This window comes from Mobula hypostoma, chromosome 16, assembly GCF_963921235.1.
Source record: "Mobula hypostoma chromosome 16, sMobHyp1.1, whole genome shotgun sequence".
NCBI lineage: Eukaryota > Metazoa > Chordata > Chondrichthyes > Myliobatiformes > Myliobatidae > Mobula > Mobula hypostoma.
Window position 1 is genome coordinate 68243852 of NC_086112.1, and position 21272 is coordinate 68265123.

Below are 21272 nucleotides of genomic sequence, written 5' to 3' on the forward strand. Positions count from 1 at the left end.
ATTGCCCCAGTACCCTGTCACTGGAGTGGTTAGAATTGTCCCAGTGCCCTGCTAATGGAGTGGTTAGAATTGCCCCAGTACCCTGTCACTGGTTAGAATTGTCCCAGTGCCCTCCCAATGGAGTGGTTAGAATTGCCCCAGTACCCTGTCACTGGAGTGGTTAGAATTGTCCCAGTATCCTGCCTGTGAAGTGGTTAGAATTGTCCCAGTGCCCTCCCAATGGAGTGGTTAGAATTGCCCCAGTACCCTGTCACTGGAGTGGTTAGAATTGTCCCAGTGCCCTGCTAATGGAGTGGTTAGAATTGCCCCAGTACCCTGTCACTGGAGTGGTTAGAATTGTCCCAGTGCCCTGTCACTGGAGTGGTTAGAATTGTCCCAGTACCCTGCCAATGGAGTGGTTAGAATTGTCCCAGTGCCCTGTCACTGGAGTGGTTAGAATTGTCCCAGTACCCTGCCTGTGGAGTGGTTAGAATTGTCCCAGTACCCTGTCACTGGAGTGGTTAGAATTGTCCCAGTACCCTGCTAATGGAGTGGTTAGAATTGTCCCAGTGCCCTGCCAATGGAGTGGTTAGAATTGCCCCAGTACCCTCCCAATGGAGTGGTTAGAATTGCCCCAGTACCCTGCCTGTGGAGTGGTTAGAATTGTCCCAGTGCCCTGCCAATGGAGTGGTTAGAATTGTCCCAGTATCCTGCCTGTGGAGTGGTTAGAATTGTCCCAGTACCCTGCCAATGGAGTGGTTAGAATTGTCCCAGTACCCTGTCACTGGAGTGGTTAGAATTGTCCCAGTACCCTGCCTGTGGAGTGGTTAGAATTGTCCCAGTACCCTGCCAATGGAGTGGTTAGAATTGTCCCAGTACCCTGTCACTGGAGTGGTTAGAATTGTCCCAGTACCCTGCCTGTGGAGTGGTTAGAATTGTCCCAGTACCCTGCCGATGGAGTGGTTAGAATTGTCCCAGTACCCTGCCAATGGAGTGGTTAGAATTGTCCCAGTACCCTGTCACTGGAGTGGTTAGAATTGTCCCAGTACCCTGTCACTGTAGTGGTTAGAATTGTCCCAGTGCCCTCCCAATGGAGTGGTTAGAATTGTCCCAGTACCCTGTCACTGGAGTGGTTAGAATTGTCCCAGTACCCTGCTAATGGAGTGGTTAGAATTGTCCCAGTACCCTGTCTGTGGAGTTGTTAGAATTGCCCCAGTACCCTGCCAATGGAGTGGTTAGAATTGTCCCAGTACCCTGCTAATGGAGTGGTTAGAATTGTCCCAGTACCCTGTCTGTGGAGTTGTTAGAATTGCCCCAGTGCCCTGTCACTGGAGTGGTTAGAATTGTCCCAGTGCCCTGCTAATGGAGTGGTTAGAATTGTCCCAGTGCCCTGCCTGTGGAGTGGTTAGAATTGTCCCAGTGCCCTGCCTGTGGAGTGGTTAGAATTGTCCCAGTGCCCTGCCAATGGAGTCTATAGCCAAGTCTTGACAAACACTACAACGGAACGAATGGAGTTAAATATTATCACAATGAAATAATAATTAGCTGAACGTGCATATTCGCGAGCGCAATTGCCGTATCTTCTGTGCTGCTGAATCCGTGGTTGTCACAGTATTCTGCCAATGGATTGACTAAGATGGTCCCACTACCTGGTCAATGGAGTGCCCGTATCCTGGCAATGGACTGGACAAGATTGTCTGAGTACGCTGTCATTAGAGTAGTTAAAATTGTCCCAGTATTCTGGTAATTGTGTGGTTAAAATGTCCCACTATCCTACCTATGGAGTAGCTAAAATTGCCCCTGTATCCTGCCAGTGGAGTGGTTAGTGGTCCTAGTATCCTGCCAGTAGAGTGGTTAGTGGTCCCAGTATCCTGGCAGTAGAGTGGTTAGTGGTCCCAGTATCCTGCCAGTGGAGTGACTAGTGGTCCCAGTATCCTGCCAGTGGAGTGGTTAGTGGTCCCAGTATCCTGCCAGTGGTGTGGTTAGTCCTCCCAGTATCCTGCCAGTGGAGTTGTTAGTGGTCCCAGTATCCTGCCAGTGGAGTGGTTAGTGGTCCCAGCATCCTGCCAGTGGAGTGGCTAGTGGTCCCAGCATCCTGCCAGTGGAGTGGCTAGTGGTCCCAGCATCCTGCCAGTGGAGTGGTTAGTGGTCCCAGCATCCTGCCAGTGGAGTGGTTAGTGGTCCCAGCATCCTGCCAGTGGAGTGGCTAGTGGTCCAAGTATCCTGCCAGTGGAGTGGTTAGTGGTCCCAGCATCCTGCCAGTGGAGTGGCTAGTGGTCCCAGCATCCTGCCAGTGGAGTGGCTAGTGGTCCCAGTATCCTGCCAGTGGAGTGGCTAGTGGTCCCAGTATCCTGCCAGTGGAGTGGCTAGTGGTCCCAGTATCCTGCCAGTGGTGTGGCTAGTGGTCCCAGCATCCTGCCAGTGGAGTGGCTAGTGGTCCCAGCATCCTGCCAGTGGAGTGGCTAGTGGTCCCAGTATCCTGCCAGTGGAATGGTTAGTGGTCCCAGTATCCTGCCAGTGGAGTGGTTAGTCGTCCCAGTATCCTGCCAGTGGAGTGGTTAGTGGTCCCAGTATCCTGCCAGTGGAGTGGTTAGTGGTCCCAGTATCCTGCCAGTGGAGTGGCTAGTGGTCCCAGTATCCTGCCAGTGGAGTGGATAGTGGTCCCAGCATCCTGCCAGTGGAGTGGCTAGTGGTCCCAGTATCCTGCCAGTGGAGTGGATAGTGGTCCCAGTATCCTGCCAGTGGAGTGGCTAGTGGTCCCAGTATCCTGCCAGTGGAGTGGTTAGTGGTCCCAGTATCCTGCCAGTGGAGTGGTTAGTGGTCCCAGTATCCTTCCAGTGGAATGGTTAGTGGTCCCAGTATCCTGCCAGTGGAGTGGTTCGTGGTCCCAGTATCCTGCCAGTGGAATGGTTAGTGGTCCCAGTATCCTGCCAGTGGAGTGGTTAGTGGTCCCAGCATCCTGCCAGTGGTGTGGTTTAAATTGCCCCAGTATCCTGCCAGTGGAGTGGCTAGTGGTCCCAGTATCCTGCCAGTGGAGTGGCTAGTGGTCCCAGTATCCTGCCAGTGGAGTGGCTAGTGGTCCCAGTATCCTGCTTATGGAGTCGTTAAAAAGCACCACCACCATTCTAATGCAGTGGTTCAGAATATCTCAGTATCCTGCCGATGGAGAGGCTTAATTGTCCCAGTACCTGCCAGAGAAGTTGTTAAAAAGTCCCAGTATTCTGCCAACAGTGCAGTTAAGATTGTGTCAGTACCCCATCCATGGAGTGGTTAAAATTGTCCCTGTATCCTGGAATGGAGAGGTTAAAATGCCCCAGTATCCTGCCAACGGAGAGGTTAAAATTGCCACACTACCCTGCCAATGTTAAAATTACCTCAGTGCTCAGTCAATGGAGTGGTTTAAATTGTCTCGTAATTTGTCAATGGAGTAGTTAAAATTAACCTAGTGCCCTTTCAGTGGAATGGAGAAGATCGTCCTTGCACCCTGCCAATGAAGTGGTGAAAATGCCTGAGTATCCTGCCTATGGAGCGGTGTATCCTGCCAACAGAGAGGTTGAGATTGTCTCAGTGTCCTGTGAGTGGAGCGTTTAAAATTGTCCCTGTATCCTGCCAGTGGAGTGGATAAGATTGTACCAGTACACTGCAAATGGAGTGGTAAAATTGTCCTAGAATCCTGGCAATGGAATGGTAATAATGCCCCATTACCATGCCAATGAATGGGTTAAAATTACCCCAGTACCCTGCCACAGTAGTTAAAATTGTCCTAGATTCCTTCCAGTGCAGTGGACAAAATTGTCCCAGTATCCACCCAACAGAGTAGTTAAGATTGTTTCAGTACCCTGTCAATGGAGTGGTTAAAAAGCAACATCACCATGCCAGTGCAGTGGGAAATATGTCATAATATCCTGCCAATGGAGAGGCTAAAATTGTCCCAGTATTCTGCCAGTGCAGTGGTTAGAATTGTCCCAGTACCCTGTCTGTGGAGAGGTTAAAATTGTCCCAGTACCCTATCTGTGGAGAGGTTAAAATTGTCCCAGTACCCTGTCTGTGGAGAGGTTAAAATTGTCCCAGTACCCTGTCTGTGGAGTGGGTTAAATTTGTCCCAGTACCCTGTCTGTGGAGAGGTTAAAATTGTCCCAGTACCCTGTCTGCGAAGAGGTTAAATTTGTCCCAGTACCCTGTCTATGGAGTGGGTTAAATTTGTCCCAGTACCCTGTCTGCGAAGAGGTTAAAATTGTCCCAGTACCCTGTCTATGGAGAGGTTAAAATTGTCCCAGTATCCTGTTTTTGATGCAACAAAAACGGACCATCAAACTAAGAGACAGTGAAGAATACAAACAACTTGATAAGACAATGAAAAGAAAATGCAGAGAAGCTAAAGACAGATGACTAAATGAGAAATGCTCAGAGATAGAAATGCTACAAACCCATAACCCTGGAACAAAGTTGATGCACAATAAGATTAAAGAACTAACAGGGAAATTACCTTGCTCAGCAAGTGGATGCATCAAGGCAAAAGATGGCAGCTTAATTATGAACAAAGAGGAAATCCTAAACAGATGGACAGAATATATAAAAGAACTTTCTGAAGACCAAAGAGGAGAAAAACCGAACATAAAGAAGAATCTTGAAGGACCTAGCATTCTAAAATCAGAAATTCGAGCAGCCGTAAATAAATCAAAACTTAACAGAACATCTGGTCCGGATAACATCGCAGTTGAAATGTTACTGGCCTTAGAAGATTTTGGAATAGAGAAAATAACAGAAATAGCAAATGAAATCTATGATCATGGGGAGATACCTGATGAGTTAAGTAAATCAGTGTTCATCACACTTCCAAAGAAAGAGGGAGCAACAGAATGTGAGTTACATCGTACATAAGCCTGATGAGCCACGTGGCAAAAATTATTCTCAGAGTAATCATGATGAGAGCAAGACGCTGTATAAAACCAGAAATCAGTAAAGAACAATGTGGCTTTGTGGAAAACACTGGAACCAGAAATGCAATTTTCATGCTACGGATGATCTGTGAACGAGCCATCCAGGTACAATAAGACATCTACCTATGCCTCATCGACTATACAAAAGCTTTTGACACTGTCAGACAGCAAGATCTTCTGGAAATGCTTCAAGATCTTGACATAGATGGGAAAGATGTACGTTTCTTAAGAAACTTATACTGGGACCAGACAGCATCCATCAGGATAGAAGGAGAAGTGAGTGAGTATGTGAATATCATGAGAGGGGTCAGGCAAGGTTGTGTCTTTTCGCCAGACTTATTCAACCTGTATAGTGAAAATATCTTGAGAAGCATCAAAGACATCAAAGGATTCACAGTTGGAGGCCATAATATAAATACCATCAGATATGCTGGTGACATTGTACTAATTGCTGACTCAGAAACAAAACTTCAAGAACTACTCACTATAGTGGTAGCAGAAAGTAATCGCAGAGGCCTCTCAATCAACACTAAGAAGACAGAAAGCATGGTCATCTCCAGAAAGACAAATATCCCACGAAGTGTGATCAAGATGGGAAATACAAACATCAAACAAGTCAACAAATTCAGGTATCTGGGCAGCCTAATAACAAGTGATGGCAGGTGCAACACAGATATCAAATACAGAATAGCAATGGTGAAAGAAGCTTTCCAAAAAATGAAGACCATATTAATAGACAAAAGGATGAGCATGTACACTAAAAACAGAATACTGCAGTGCTACATTTATTCTATCCTGACTTATGGAAGTGAATGCTGGACCATTTCTCCAGCAATGGAAAAGAGACCAGAAGCAGCTGAATTAGGGTTCTATAGGAGAATGTTAAAAATATCATGGACCACACACACATCAAATGAAGTTCTCAGAAGAGCCCAAGCAGTTCGATCACTCATACCAACAATAAGAGAAAGACAACTCAGATTCCTAGCACACATCATGCGGAAAGATGAACTAGAAAAACTCATACTCTCTGGAAAGATTGAGGGGAGTAAACCTAGAGGAAGACCTCGGCTTATGTACATCAAAAGCATAGCCAGGTGGCTACACATCAAGGAAATGAAAGTCAACCAAAAAACGAGGGATATAGTATATCTACAGTATACGGAAAACGAGGGTCACCAAAATCCGCATCGGATGTGGTACCTAGACAGACAGACCCTGTCTACGGAGAGGTTAAAATTGTCCCAGTACCCTGCCAATGAAATGGTTAAGATTTTCCCAGTATCCTGCCGGTAGCGTGGCTAAAGTTGTCACAGTACCGTGCCTGCGGAGAGGTTAAATTGTCCTTGTATCCTGCTCAGGGAGTGATTAAAATACCTCAGTTTACTGCCAACAGAGTAGTTAAGAATGTCCCAGTCATCTGCCAGTAGAGTGGGTTAAATGCCCCAGGTGCCACGCCAATGGAGTCATTACATTTCTCCCAGAATCCTGTCAGTGGAGTGGCTAAAATTGACCCAGTATTTGTCACCAGGTTCGGACACGGCCCAAGTGTGGAGTGAGGGGTCCTGACGCGGGTCGATAGTTCACAGACTTTAATGCGAACAGTGTTAAAGGGAAACAAAAACAATAAACGCTAGGCCCAATAGGGCCGTTGATTAAAACACTGAAATGGAAAATGAAGCTTACACTGTGGCTGAAAAGAAGAACTGAGAATTAAACGAACACCACAGGTCTCCAGAGTCAGTTGACTCGACAGTCCAATTTCTCAGGCAGGCAAGGTGGAATGCATTCAGCGAAGTCTCGACAAGCACTACAACGGAACGAATGGAGTTAAATACTATCACAATTAAATAATAATTAGCTGACATGTGCATATTCATGAGTGCAGTTGCCGTATCTTCTGCGCTGCTGAATCCGTGGTTGTGACAGTATTCTGCCAATAGATTGGCTAAGATGGTCCCACTACCTGGTCAATGGAATGCCCGTATCCTGGCAATGGACTGGACAAGATTGCCTGAGTACGCTGTCATTAGAGTAGTTAAAATTGTCCCAGTATCCTGGTAATTGTGTGGTTAAAATGTCCCAGCATCTTGTTAGGGAGTGTTTAAAATTGTTCCAGTATCCTGGAAATTATATGGTTAAAAATGCCCCAGTATCCTGCCTATGGAATGGCTAAAATGCCCCGGTATCCTGCCTATGGAGAAGTTAAAATGCCCCAGTATCCTGCCTATGGAGTGGTTAAAATGCCCAGTATCCTGCCTATGTCCGAGTCAGCATGGATTTACGAAGGGGAAATCGTGCTTGACTAATCTTCTGGAATTTTTTGAGGATGTAACTATGAAAATGGACAAGAGAGAGCCAGTGGATGTAGTGTACCTGGACTTTCAGAAAGCCTTTGATAAAGTCCCACACAGGAGATTAGTGGGCAAAATTAGGGCACATGGTATTGGGGGCAGAGTACTGACATGGATTGAAAATTGGCTGGCTGACAGAAAACAAAGAGTAGCGATTAACGGGTCCCTTTCGGAATGGCAGGTGGTGACAAGTGGGGTACCACAGGGTTCAGTGCTGGGACCACAGCTGTTTACAATATATATTAATGATTTAGATGGAGGAATTAAAGGTAACATTAGCAAATTTGCCGATGATACAAAGCTGGGTGGCAGTGTGAAATGTGAGGAAGATGTTATGAGAATGCAGGGTGACTTGGACAGGCTGGGTGAGTGGGCAGATGCATGGCAGATGCAGTTTAATGTGGATAAATGTGAGATTATCCACTTTGGTGGTAAGAACAGGAAGGCAGATTATTATCTAAATGGAGTCAAGTTAGGAAAAGGGGAAGTACAACAAGATCTAGGTGTTCTTGTACATCAGTCACTGAAAGCAAGCATGCAGGTACAGCGGGCTGTGTAGAAAGCTAATGGCATGTTGGCCTTCATAACAAGGGGAATTGAGTATAAGAGCAAAGAGGTCCTTCTGCAGCCGTTCAGGGCCCTGGTGAGACCACACCTGGAGTACTGTGTGCAGTTTTGGTCTCCAAATTTGAGGAAGGACACATTCTTGCTACTGAGGGAGTGCAGCGTAGGTTCACAAGGTTAATTCCCAGGATGGCGGGACTGTCATATGTCGAAAAATTGGAGCGACTGGACTTGTATACTCTGGAATTTGGAAGGCTGAGAGGGGATCTTATTGAAACATATAAGATTATTAAGGGATTGAACACGCTGATGGGTGAGTCCAGAACCAGATGCCACAGTTTAAGAATAAGGGGTAGGCCATTTAGAACGGAGTTGAGGAAAAACTTTTTCACCCAGAGAGTGGTGGATGTATGGAATGCTCTGCCCCAGAAGGCCGTGGAGGCCAAGTCTCTGGATGCTTTCAAGAAAGAGATGGATAGAGCTCTTAAAGATAATGGAATCAAAGGTTATGGGGATAAGGCAGGAACTGGATACTGATTGTGGATGATCAGCCATGATCACAGTGAATGGTGATGCTGGCTTGAAGGACTGAATGGCCTACTCCTGCACCTATTGTCTATTGTCTATTGGCTATGGAGTGGTTAAATTGCCCCAGTATCCTGCCTATGGAGTGGTTAAAATACCCCAGTATCCTGTCTATGGAGTGGTTAAAAATGCCCCAGTATCCTGCCTATAGAGCAGTTAAAATTGCCCCAGTATCCTACCTTTGGAGTGGTTAAAATTCCCCAGTATCCTGTCTATGCAGCAATTAAAATTGCCATAGTATGCTGCTTCTGGAGTGGTTAAAATTGCCCTGTATTTTGCCCTGATTATTTCATTGATCCAGAGAGGCATGATGGAAATAGTTGTGCCAGAAACTGAAGGCATGAGTTGGATTGTGGTTTGTCAATGACCATTTTGCTGATGGGCCTTCCATTCAGAGATTCAAGCTATTGTGCTACATGCTAGGAAACCCAGAGCATCCAGGATCAGGGCTGGGATCTGGTGTAATTGGACCCCAGGAGACAGAGACCGAGGAGACAGAAGACTTTACAGATGCTGGTATCTGGAGCAACAATGTGCTGGAGAAACTCAGTAGGCCAGCCAGCATCTGAAGGAGGGAAGAAGTTGTCCATGTTCTGGGTGGAAACCCTGAATCAGGACTGAGCGTGGAGAAGCACGAAGACTGGAATAGAGAGGAGAAGAGGAATGGAAGAAGAGATTCTGAGGCAAGGCTGAGCTTGAGCTGGTGAGTTGGATATACTAAAGGGGGAATCGTGTTTATTGATACAAGGAGAGGTTCATGCATGAACCAGCTATTGGGAATCCTGTGAAAGGATTGTGAAGGGGAACTTGTAGTAGTGGTGGGCATTGAAATTAGGGGGTGTGATTGTGGCCAGATGGAGAGGTTAGACATGCAGTGAATGGTTGTGAGTGGTTGGTGCCCGGCATGTGATCAAGGTTAGGGTTCCGTGATGATCTGTAGGTGGGGAAGTGGGTCTGGGAACAGTCATGAGTTTGAGGCAGGGATTAAATATGGGGCCCGACAGGAAGGTGGAACAGTACCTGCCTTCAGATGAATGAACTGGATTCCTTGCACCATCTCTAGGACCTGCTCCAGCATTATTTCCTTACGGATGCTATGTCTTATGTGTTATTGCCTTATGGACGGCATGGGAAACAAATGCAGTGCTGAAAATTACATAAGTGGTAGCTAGATGTGCGTGTCATGCCATTGGAGACCACTGTACCTCTTACCTCTGTACCTTAGCATGCTGTAAATACAGAAACCCAGAGCAAATACCATCGACTTCCTGTTTCTCACGTGCTCCCAAGTTTTCATTACATTCATTTCTCACTAAAATCATGCCACATATGACACCATGGCATGAGGTGATCCAATTTCAAACCACTCAAATCCAAATCACATAATTAGACAGATTTATTTCAGTGGATAACATTTTTTGGGGTTACCACTTAAGACCCCGAGTTATATTCCGGGTCTGTGATCTCAATCTACAGATATTTTTTTCCTAATCTACGGCAACGTGAAAACTTTTCAAAGCTTTCCATCACTTCTTTTTAAGCAGTCTCAGTGGATTGAGGATGGAATGCTTCTACTCCAGTTCTGTGGGTTTTGAGATGAGTGATGAGGGCCATGTAAGAACCATTAATTCATTCACAGATGCGGCCAAAAAGTTCTATTCAAAAGGTTCAAAGGAACATCTAAACAAGCCTGATGCATTTTGGAAACAAGTCCTGTGGACTGATGAAGTTAAAATAGAACATTTTGGCCTGAATGAGCAAAGGTATGTTTGGAGAAAAAAGGGTGCAGAATTTCATGAAAAGAATCCCTCTCCAACTGTTAAGCACAGGGGTGGATCGATCATGCTTTGGGCTTGTGTTGCAGCCAGTGGCACAGGGAACATTTACTGGTAGAGGGAAGAATGAATTCAATTAAATACCAGCAAATTCTGGAAGCAAACATCACACCGTCTGTAAAAAAGCCAAAGATGAAAAGAGGATGGCTTCTACAACAGGATAATGATCCTAAGCACACCTCAAAATCCACAATGGACTACCTCAAGAGGCACAAGCTGAAGGTTTTGCCATGGCCCTCACAGTCCTCTGACCTAAACATCATCAAAAATCTGTAGATAGACCTCAAAAGAGCAGTGCGTGCAAGACGACCCAAGAATCTCACAGAACTAGAAGGCTTTTGCCAGGAAGAATAGGCGAAAATCCCCCAAACAAGAATTGAAAGGCTCTTAGATGGCTACAGAAAGTGTTTACAAGCTGTGATACTTGCCAGAGGGGGTGTTACTACGTACTGATCATAAGGGTGCCCAAACTTTTGCTTTGGGCCCTTTTCCATTTTTGTTATTTTGAAACTGTAAAAGATGGAAATAAAAAAGTTTTCTTGCTTAAAATATTAAAGAAGTGTGTCATCTTTAACTTTATGCCTTTTGGAAATCAGTTCGTTTTTTACTTGCTTAGCTATTCACAGTAACAGAAATTTTGACCGGGGTGTCCAAACTTTTGTACATGCTTAAGACTTTTGCACAGTACTGTAAGTTTTCTTTATGTTTGTATTTGTTTGCTTGTTTGACAGGAGAAACTATGTTATTCTTAAACAAAATATTGATCAGGTGCTAATGGTTGAGAGTAAGATGTGGCAGTCACCTAAACCTTGCCTTTCAAAGGTCCGTCAGTAATTCATAATGAATAGTTGACCTCTTTAAAGTAGACTGCAAAATGTTTATATTTACTACACATTTCAGTCGCAGACTTTCAAAGTCCCAAAGTGTCATACTGTAAGCATTGTGACTGCTGGCAATTGTTGTGTCTTTGGGAGTAGTATAACAGGCATGTGTTTGGTTTGGTTTGGTTTCTCTTTATCAACCTCCCCATTGACTGATAGAAGTGAAATAGGAGATCCGTTTATCTGGCAGCTGGTATAATATTGTCCATTATATACTGCTAGAAACATAGAAACATAGAAAACCTACAGCACAATACGGGCCTTTCAGCCCATAAAGCTATGCAGAGCATGTGCTTACCATAGAAATTACCTCGGGTTACCCATAGCTCTCTATTTTTCTAAGCCCCATCCAAGAGTCTCTTAAAAGACCTTATCATATCCGCCTCCACCACTGCCACCGGCAGCCCATTCCACGCACTCACCACTCTCCGCGTAAAAAACATACCCCTGACATCTCCTCTGTACCTATTTCCAAGCACCTTAAAACTGTGCCCTCTCGTGTTAGCCATTTCAGCCCTGGGGAAAAGCCTCTGACTATCCACACGATCAATGCCTCTCATCATCTTATACACCTCTATCAGGTTGCCTCTCATCCTCCATTGCTCCAAGGAAAAAAGGCCAAGTTCACTCAACCTTTTCTCATAAGGCATACTCCCCAATCCAGGCAACATCCTTGGAAATCTCCTCTGCACCCTTTCTATGGTTTCCACATCCTTTCTGTAGTGGGGCAACCAGAACTGAGCACAGTACTCCAAGTGGGGTCTGGCCAGGGTCCTATATAGCTGTAACGTTACCTCTTGGCTCCTAAACTCAATCCCATGGCTGATGAAGGCTGATGCACCATATGCTTTCTTAACCACAGAGTCAACCTGCGCAGCAGCTTTGAGTGTCCTATGGACTCGGACCCCAAGATCCTCCACACTGCCAAGAGTTTTACCATTAATACTATATTCTGCCATCATATTTGACCGACCAAAATGAACCACCTCACACTTATCTGGGTTGAACTCCATCTGCCACTTCTCAGCCCAGTTTTGCATCCTATCAATGCCTGTTGTAACCTCTGACAGCCCTCCACACTATCCACAACACCCCCAACCTTTGTGTCATCAGCAAATTTGCCAACCCATCTCTCCACTTCCTCATCCAGGTCACTTATAAAAATCACAAAGAGCAGGGGTCCCAGAACAGATCCCTGAGGCACACCACTGGTGACCGACCTCCATGCAGAATATGACCCGTCTACAACTACTCTTTTCCTTCTGTGGGCAAGCCAGTTCTGAATCCACAGAGCAATATCTCCTTGGATCCCATGCCTCCTTACTTTCTCAATAAGCCTTGCATGGGGTACCTTGTCAAATGCCTTGCTGAAATCCACATACACTACATCTACGGCTCTACCTTCATCAATGTGTTCAGTCACATCCTCAATAAATTCAATCAGGCTCATAAGGCACGACCGGCCCATGACAAAGCCATGCTGACTATTCCTAATCATATTATACCTCTCCAAATGTTCATAAATCCTGCCTCTCAGGATCTTCTCCATCAACATACCAACTACTGAAGTAAGACTCACTGGTCTATAATTTCCCGGGCTATCTCTACTCCCTTTCTTGAATAAAGGAAAAACATCCGCAACCCTCCAATCCTCCGGAACCTCTCCTGTCTCCATTGATGATGCAAAGATCATCGCCAGAGGCTCAGCAATCTCCTCCCTCTACTCCCACAGTAGCCTGGGAAACATCTCATCTGGTCTCAGTGACTTATCCAACTTGATGCTTTCTAAAAGCTCCAGCACATCCTCTTTCTTAATATCTGTATGCTCAAGCTTTTCAGTCCACTGTAAGTCATCCCTACAATCGCCAAGATCCTTTTCCGTAGTGAATACTGAAGCAAACTACTCATTAAATACCTCTGCTATCTCCTCTGGTTCCATGTACACTTTTCCATTGTCACACTTGATTGGTCCTATTCTCTTATGTCTTATCCTCTTGCTCTTCACATACTTGTAGAATGCCTTGGAGTTTTCCTTAATCCTGTCCGCCAAGGCCCTCTCATGGCCTCTTCTGACTCACCTAATTTCTTCCTTAAACTCCTTCCTGCTAGCCTTTTAATCTTTTAGATCTCTATCATTACCTAGTTTTTTGAACATTTCATAAGTTCTTCTTTTCTTCTTGACTAGATTTACAACAGCCTTTGTATACGGTATCACGGTTCCTGTATCATTGGAACATACCTATGCAGAACTGCCCACAAATATCCCCTGAACATTTGCCACATTTGTTCCGTACATTTCCCTGAGAACATCTGTTCTCAATTTATGCTTCCAAGTTCCTGCCTGATAGCCTCATATTTTCCCTTACTCCAATTAAATGCTTTCCTAACTTGTCTGTTCCTCTCCCTCTCCAATGCTATGGTAAAGGAGATAGATAGGAGATACTGTTGGCCAAAATCAACATAGTTTACATTTAAGCAGCAGCCATTCTATTTTATTAATCATTGGGCTTCACCACTTTACCAAATTCATCTCTATTTTTCCTAATCTAGGTCAAAGAAAATGGTGCAGCTTTTTTTTAGGAACCTGATTGGCACATAAAGATCAAAAATGAGAAATGGGTTGTGAAACATATTTCCAGTTGTTTAAATGGAGCGGAAGAGCCTCCAGCTGTGGTAATGAAAGGTAGTGGGGATGGTTCAGCGCTCAGTTGTTGTATTTGCTCTGCCTGCTGATGTAATTTAATGAGTTTTAGGAAAATGTCGATATTTGTAATTATCCCTAGGTATGTCCTGCAGATTTAGCTTGTGATGCTTGACTCCTGAGAGGGGATGAAATTTTGAGGCTTCCTTTGGGAAATGAGCTTAACCTGGTGAATGAAGAGAGAGCACGTAGAATAGGACAAGCTGACAGAAGATGGGAGGAAGGTGCAAGAGTTCCTACCAGAAGCCATATACATCAAGGGGCGCTAAGATAATCCTCTCCTCACAACCTTATTTAAGATCGGTTCTTTCATGGTCTTGATCTGAAATCTTTGGGGGCTTTTCCAGCTGCTGCAGCCACAAATGCAACCTTAGAAAGGTCTAGCACTGCCAATTTACAATGTGATTGTGGTTCTTGTATGTGGCTATTTCCTTGTAGATTCCTACCTTTAATGTAAGTGACAGCTTGTGGTTTGCAGCATAGTACTGAGGCTTGCTTGGTACAGAGAAGCACTTTCCTCTCACTCTGTTTTGCCAGAGAGACATGGATGGAGAGAAATAAGAATTTACTTGGACTGAACAACATCTATGGATTGATTGGAATTCTTCATTACGTGCAGCTGGACACACCAGGCAAGTGCCAGTAATTGTGGTGCCTATTATCATTCCTATCACGTATATATTTTCTACAAGAAAAAGGAAAGTGTTCCAGTGAACCATATATAAATACTCAGATAATGTACTGCCATAGTTGAATGGCTGTGAGTTACGACATTGAGAGTTGTCACAGTTGAGGTAATTTTTCTAGCAAACCACGACATGTGAAGTTTTGATTCTTTAATGTAGCCATGTTCTCAGTGCAAGCGTGATCCATTTCATTTTTTGCCCATGTATTTGACACAACTGCAGCTGCACCTACTTGGCCATCATCCATGGTGTGAAGTAACTCGCGCACATTTCAACATACAAGCCTTGTCGGATTCAATTTAAAAAGGCGTTGGCTCAAGAAGATGACATACATTATTACGGGCACTCATCACCCTCATGTTATTACTGCGATCAGCAACAACTTGTCCTGCTCCACCATCAGACTTCTGCATGGTCCATGAAAGCACGAGCACTACCTCACCAATTTGCTCTCTTTTTGCCTTATTTATTTTGATATTTCATATTGTTACCTACAGTAATTATTTTTCATGTATTGCACAGCACTGCTGCCGCAAAAAAACACATTTTGTGACACCCGTCGATGATAATAGACCTGAATCTGTTTCTCATGCTGATTCTTCCCTTCTCACCACAAGCTGCCAGACGTTTGCTGTTCCCTTCTCCGTTTTCATTTCTCATGGTTTTCTGTAACTAATGTATCAGTTCTGCTGCAAGGACAAATATACATCCACTGTGGTTTTGCATCATGCCTGGAAAGAATTTATATTCCATAGCATTCATCTGAATTGATATTTCTAGAATCTCAGTCTTTAAATAGGACGTTGTGGTGTCTGACTCATAATGACATATGGAAAATACATTGAGGTTTGCTAAAGGGCTGTATATTTTGCTGAATTATATTGATGTGAGCACATTCTGAAAGCCACCTCGATTTTCTGTGGCCTTAACATCCATCATGCATTCCACCTTGACTGTGTTTGAGCTGGCAGAAGAAAGAAACCACTGAAATTCGGTGATACAATGCACTATTTATCAGTTTGAAGGGACAGTGATGGGAAGCACGTGTCAGGTTTTCAATCAGCTCTGTCACTAAGCCTTGCAATACAATTTACTCGATGAGGATATGTTACAGTAAAGCACCAGGAGACAGCTCAGGAATTTTGTTTAAAAACGCAAACACGAGGAGATCTGCAAATGCTGGAATTTCAAGCAATAAAAATTGCTGTTACCTTAAGGGTCTCAGACCAAAACGTCGACTGTCCCTCTTCCTATAGGATGCTGCCTGGCCTGCTGCGTTCACCAGCAACTTTTATGTGTGTTGTCAGGAATTTTGTTTATGTCGATGAATCTGTCTCAATGATTTTGTAAGATATCCTCTGAATGGGCCCTAGGGCACTACTTGTGGTTCTATTGAGTTAACAAGGTGTAAATTGCATTCTCATTCCGAATACTTGGCTGACATTTTGGTATGGTTGTAAGTGCTGTGCTGTGCTGTCATAGGTGCTAGCAAATTAAAGTGACCGATGAGGGGGGTGCTGCCTCGAACACTACTGAGGTTGATAGTGCAACTTGTACGATATGAACTTGAAGATGCGTTCACTGATCGTGCCTCCTCCTGCAAAAGCATTTCATGTTTTTTGGCATTGCAATCTGATCATTAGTACTGATCTGAATAGCAATCAGTACCTGCTGCCTCTGGTCATTTGCTCTTGAGGGTCTCTTCTGAGTTATATCCGTTCTCGTCTCCCTACTCTGCTTCCTTGCATTTCCCAGACATGATCCTAATATCTTCATTCCATATTTTAACTAGAGGGTGGTGAATCTATGGAATTCATTGCCACAGATGGCTGTGGGGGCCAACTCATAGGGCATATATAAGCAAAGGTTGATATGTACTGTTGTGAATTAAATTTGAATAATATTTGAGTAATCGTGTAGATATATTTGATTGATTAAGCTTTTTGGTTTGTTTAAATAATTCATTATGGATTTTAAGGAGCAGACTCAATGGGCCAAATGGCCTAATTCTGCTCCTATATCTTATATGTATAAATAAGACAGTTCCATACGTCATCACACTAACACATGATATGTGCGCACCTTGCTTAAATTAAACTTGAAGTCAGACCCACATTTCGGACATCTGTGTCTTTTTTTGAGTTATCTACATGTTTTGAAGTTACAAACCACAACATTGGCAACAAGGTATTTTTAAAACAAACTCAAGAAAGCTCAGTGAGATACTTGAAATATGAAAAATGCAGCAAGGAGCTTTGAGTAAAATTCGCAGCCCAGCACGTGGAGAGCACTGAACAAGTCAGCAAACAGAAGGATTCACGGGTTCATGAAGAGTGAATACCCAGTAATAATAATCCCAAAAAATCAGAAATGGATGGCTACATTGGAAAGATTGATGAATTTGTTTACACAGTGGGTAATTGGTTCATGTATGTGTGCATTAGGTTTAAAGACACACAGTTTGCTCCAACCAAACCAGCAGAAATGAGCTTTGCTGATATTGTCAAAGTATTGCAGGGATATTTAGAACCAAAACCATTGTTGATTGCAGAACACTTTAGGTTTCATAAGTGGAATTTAACAGAAGGGGAGACCATTTCAGCATACGTGGCTGAATCCAGGTCAAGATGGCACCAGCACACAATGCCCCCTCAATTGATATCCTCCAGGTAGCAAATGAAAACAGCTTTTTTACTCCTTTAATGGCTGTTTTTCACCTTATAGGTGTTTCTGGAACTGTTAGAGCCAGTGACTTACAGCTTGGAGATCTCTTGACTGATCCAGAACTTGGCTGGCTCTGAGAAGGTTCCAGGAAGTGAACGTGTACTCAGATGGTCTTGATGCGAAGAATCTTTGAGATGGGGTGGGAGCCAATGTTCAACTCTGTTTCACTGTTTAAAGTGTCCTTTAATCACCAATTAAAGTCTCGAGGAAAACTGAGCTATCGAGGCAAATGCAGAAGGTGAGTGAGAGTTTCAGTGCTGACTGCCTGCCTTTAGATCTCTGCCAGAGAAGGAGTCTGTCAATGGGCCATCGCTGTGTAGCTGGTGACTTGGCCTCTGCCTCATGTGGTGTCCCTGTCTTTCAATGAATGTTGGTGATATTGTGGGATGTAATCGTGGTTCTGCATTTATAGATTGGACCAGTGTGTTTGTGGACTTTTTTAGACATGGTTTTTATATTGTGTTTTTTTAATTACCTGTTCTTTGTCCTTTTTGTTTTGTGGGGGGGCTGTTTGGGGGTTGATGTTCTGTTAGTTTATTGTGTGGGAAAGGGGTTGTTTATTAGGGGGGGTTTGATGTTCCTGTTCTATTTTGTGTGGGGCGTTGGGGAGGGGAAGGGGGTTTGGGGGGTGTTGATGATTGGGGTGCTGTTCTTTTTTTGTATGGGAGGGAGTTTGATGTTTCTCTCTGAATGACTTTCATGTTCTTTGTTTCATGGCTATCTGGAGAATACAAATTTCAGAGTTGTATATGAATACATGCTTTGATGATAAATGAACCTTTGAATCTTTGAATTGAAGAGAACAACTGAGCACTGTCAGTTTGGTAATGGGCTTAAAGATTCATTAAGAGATTGTTTAGTTTGTGGAATCTTGAAATAAAGCATTTAAAAATGACTCCTAACTGAAGTCCTGCTAGTAATTAAAAGGAGCAGTTGAATTGCTGTTTCAATGGAAACCACAGACAGTGACACAATGGAGTTGCAGTCAGGAATGAAAATGAGTGTGAATAAAATTGCAGTATCTGAACAGAAACCAGACTGACCAAACAAATTGTGTTACTGTTGTAGCAGGGGCTCACATGCACCAAACAAATGCAGGTTTAAAGGCAAAACTTGCAGAAAATGCAACAAAGTAGGACACATACAAAGAGCGTGTTGGGCAGACAAAAACAGATAGACTACACAGGGAAGAGAAAAAAATTAAAGTCAGGTAGCAGTTTCAAAAAGGGCACTAATCTCTACGCTGTTGATGAAAATCTGATAATGATGGTAGTGACACAGGACTGTGTGGCCTTGAGAGTAACAGTGTGAAAATTAACAATAAAAAGCAGTATCACTTACACCAGAAGTTAACATCAAATTAATTAAATTGGAATTGGACACTGGTTCAACTCTTTCAGCCATGCCACAAAATGAGTCTGAGAGGCATTTCTAAGATATCAAACTGAAGCCTGAAGATATTTAACTAAGAACTTACACCAGGGTAAAAAATAACTCCTGTGAGAATGGCATTCGTAGTAGTGAAATACAACCAACAAGCCACATCGAGCTTGTATGTGGTAAAAACAGCGGGGCCAGCATTGTGTGGGTGTGGTTGGTTGAGACTACTACAACTTGATTGGCGACCCATCCCTCATTTGCATGCCACATCCCCTGAAACAGAGTCAACTGAAAGTGAATTAATAAGAATGAGACTGTCAGGATCTGTGGTGATTTTTGAGGTCACCATCAACCCAGTACTGAAAGTAGATTGATACACTCTACTCAGGATGGAGGATATCTTTGCAAACCTTTCTGGAGGAAAACACTTCAGCAAAGTGGACTTTACCTACAGATGGAGATGGAAGAAGAATCCAAAGAGTTTCTCACCATGAACACTCAGAAATGGTTTCATCGCTATAATAAACTTATTTTGGTAGTAGCATCTGCAGCTGCACTCTGGCAGAATTGAATTGACTTTATTACTTACATCCTTCACATACATGAGGAGTAAAAATCTTTACATTGTGTCTCCATCTAAATGTGAAATGTGCAATTTGTAGTAATCTATAATAAATAGTATGTACAACAGGATAGTCAATATAACATAGAAATATAGTTGTGTCAGCATGAATTAATCAGTCTGATGGCCTGGTGGAAGAAGCTGTCCCAGAACCTGTTGGTCCTGGTTTTTATGCTGTAGTACCATTTCCCGGATGGTAGCAGCTGGAATAGTTTGTGGTTGGGGTGACTCAGGTCCCCAATGATCCTTTGGGCTCTTTTGACATCCCTGTCTTTGCAAACATCCTGAATAGTGGGAAGTTCACAACTACAGACGCACTGGGCTGTCCGCACCACTCTCTGCAGAATCCTGCGATTGAGGAAAGTACAGTTCCCATACCAGGCAGAGACGCAGCTAGTCAGGATGCTCTCTATAGTGTCCCTATAGAAAGTTCTTAGGATTTGGGGGCCATACCAAACTTCTTCAACCATCTGAGGTGAAAGAGGCACTGTATGTGCAGACCACATGAGATCCTCTGTGATGTGTATGCCGAGGAACTTAAAGCTGTTCACCCTCTCAACCTCAGATCCATTCATGTCAATAGGGGCTAGCTTGTCCCCATTCCTCCTGTAGTCCACAACCAGCTCCTTTGTTTTTGCGACATTGAGGGAGAGGTTGTTTTTTTGATATCACTGTGTCAGGGTGATGACTTCTCTGTAGGCTGCCTCGTTATTATTTGAGATAAGGCCAATCAGTGTAGTGTCATCAGCAAATTTAATTAGCAGATTGGAGCTGTGGGTGGTGACACAGTCATGGGTCTACACAGAGTAAAGGAGGAGGCTTAAGACACAGCCCTGAGGGGCACCTGTGTTGAGGGTCAGAGGGGCAGAGGTGAGGAGTCCATTCTTACCACCTGTCGGTGAACTGACAGGAAGTCCAGGATCCAGCTGTACAAGGCAGGGTGAAGGCCGAGGTGTCCGAGCTTCTTGTCGAGCCTGGAGGGAATTATGGTGTTCAGTGCTGAATTGTAGTCAGGAACAGCATTCTCACATAAACATCCTTATTCTCCAGATGGGTAAGGATGGTATGTAGAGCTCTGGCTATTGTGTCATCTGTCAATCAGTTGTGTCGGTAGGCGAATTGTAGGGGGTCCAGTGTGGACGGTAGCAAGCTGCAGATGTAGTCCTTGAATGGGCTGTCAAAGCATTTGCTTATTATTGAGGTGAGTGCGACAGGACGCCAGTCATTCAGATGTGTTACTTGGATCTTTTTATCTACAGGGACAATGATGGATGGAGCAGGTGCTCCAAGACAGTGTTTAAAAAGATAAGAAGATTATGAACTTAGAGCACAAAGTGACAGGTGTGAATTCTTTAAACCAAGTGTCACCTTACTGTGGTCACATAATTGATGCAGACAGATTACACAAGTGTGCTGAGAAATTTCAAGCAGTGGTGGATGCCCCCAAGGCCAAAGGATGTGTCACAATTCCGGTCCTTTGTAGAATTTGTCAATTATTATAACTGGTTCCTGTCAAACCAGGCTGCTGTGCTCCACCCTATGAACATCATTGCAGATGGGGGAGAACTGGCAATGGACAAAGCAGTGTGAGGCGGCTTTCCAAAGGGTGAAAAATGCCGACATCAGGCACTATATTCACACATTATGATCCACATTGTCCAGCGAAGCTTGCCTGTGATGGCTCGCCTTCTGGTATAGGTGCAGTCATGTCACATGTTAAGACCTATGGAAGTGAATGCCGCATAACCTTTACATCACATTCCCTTACCACAGCAGAGAAAAATCATGCACAGATTGACAGAGAGGCCTTGAGTGGTTTGGTGTGAAAAACATTTCAACCAATACCTGTATGGGAGAGAGTTTACCCTCCTACTGATCATTAACTACTAGAACAACAGAAATTCTGCAGATGCTGGAAAGTCAAGCAACACACCTCAAAGTTGCTGGTGAACGCAGCAGTCCAGGCAGCATCTCTAGGAAGAGGTACAGTCGACGTTTCAGGCCGAGACCCTTCGTCAGGA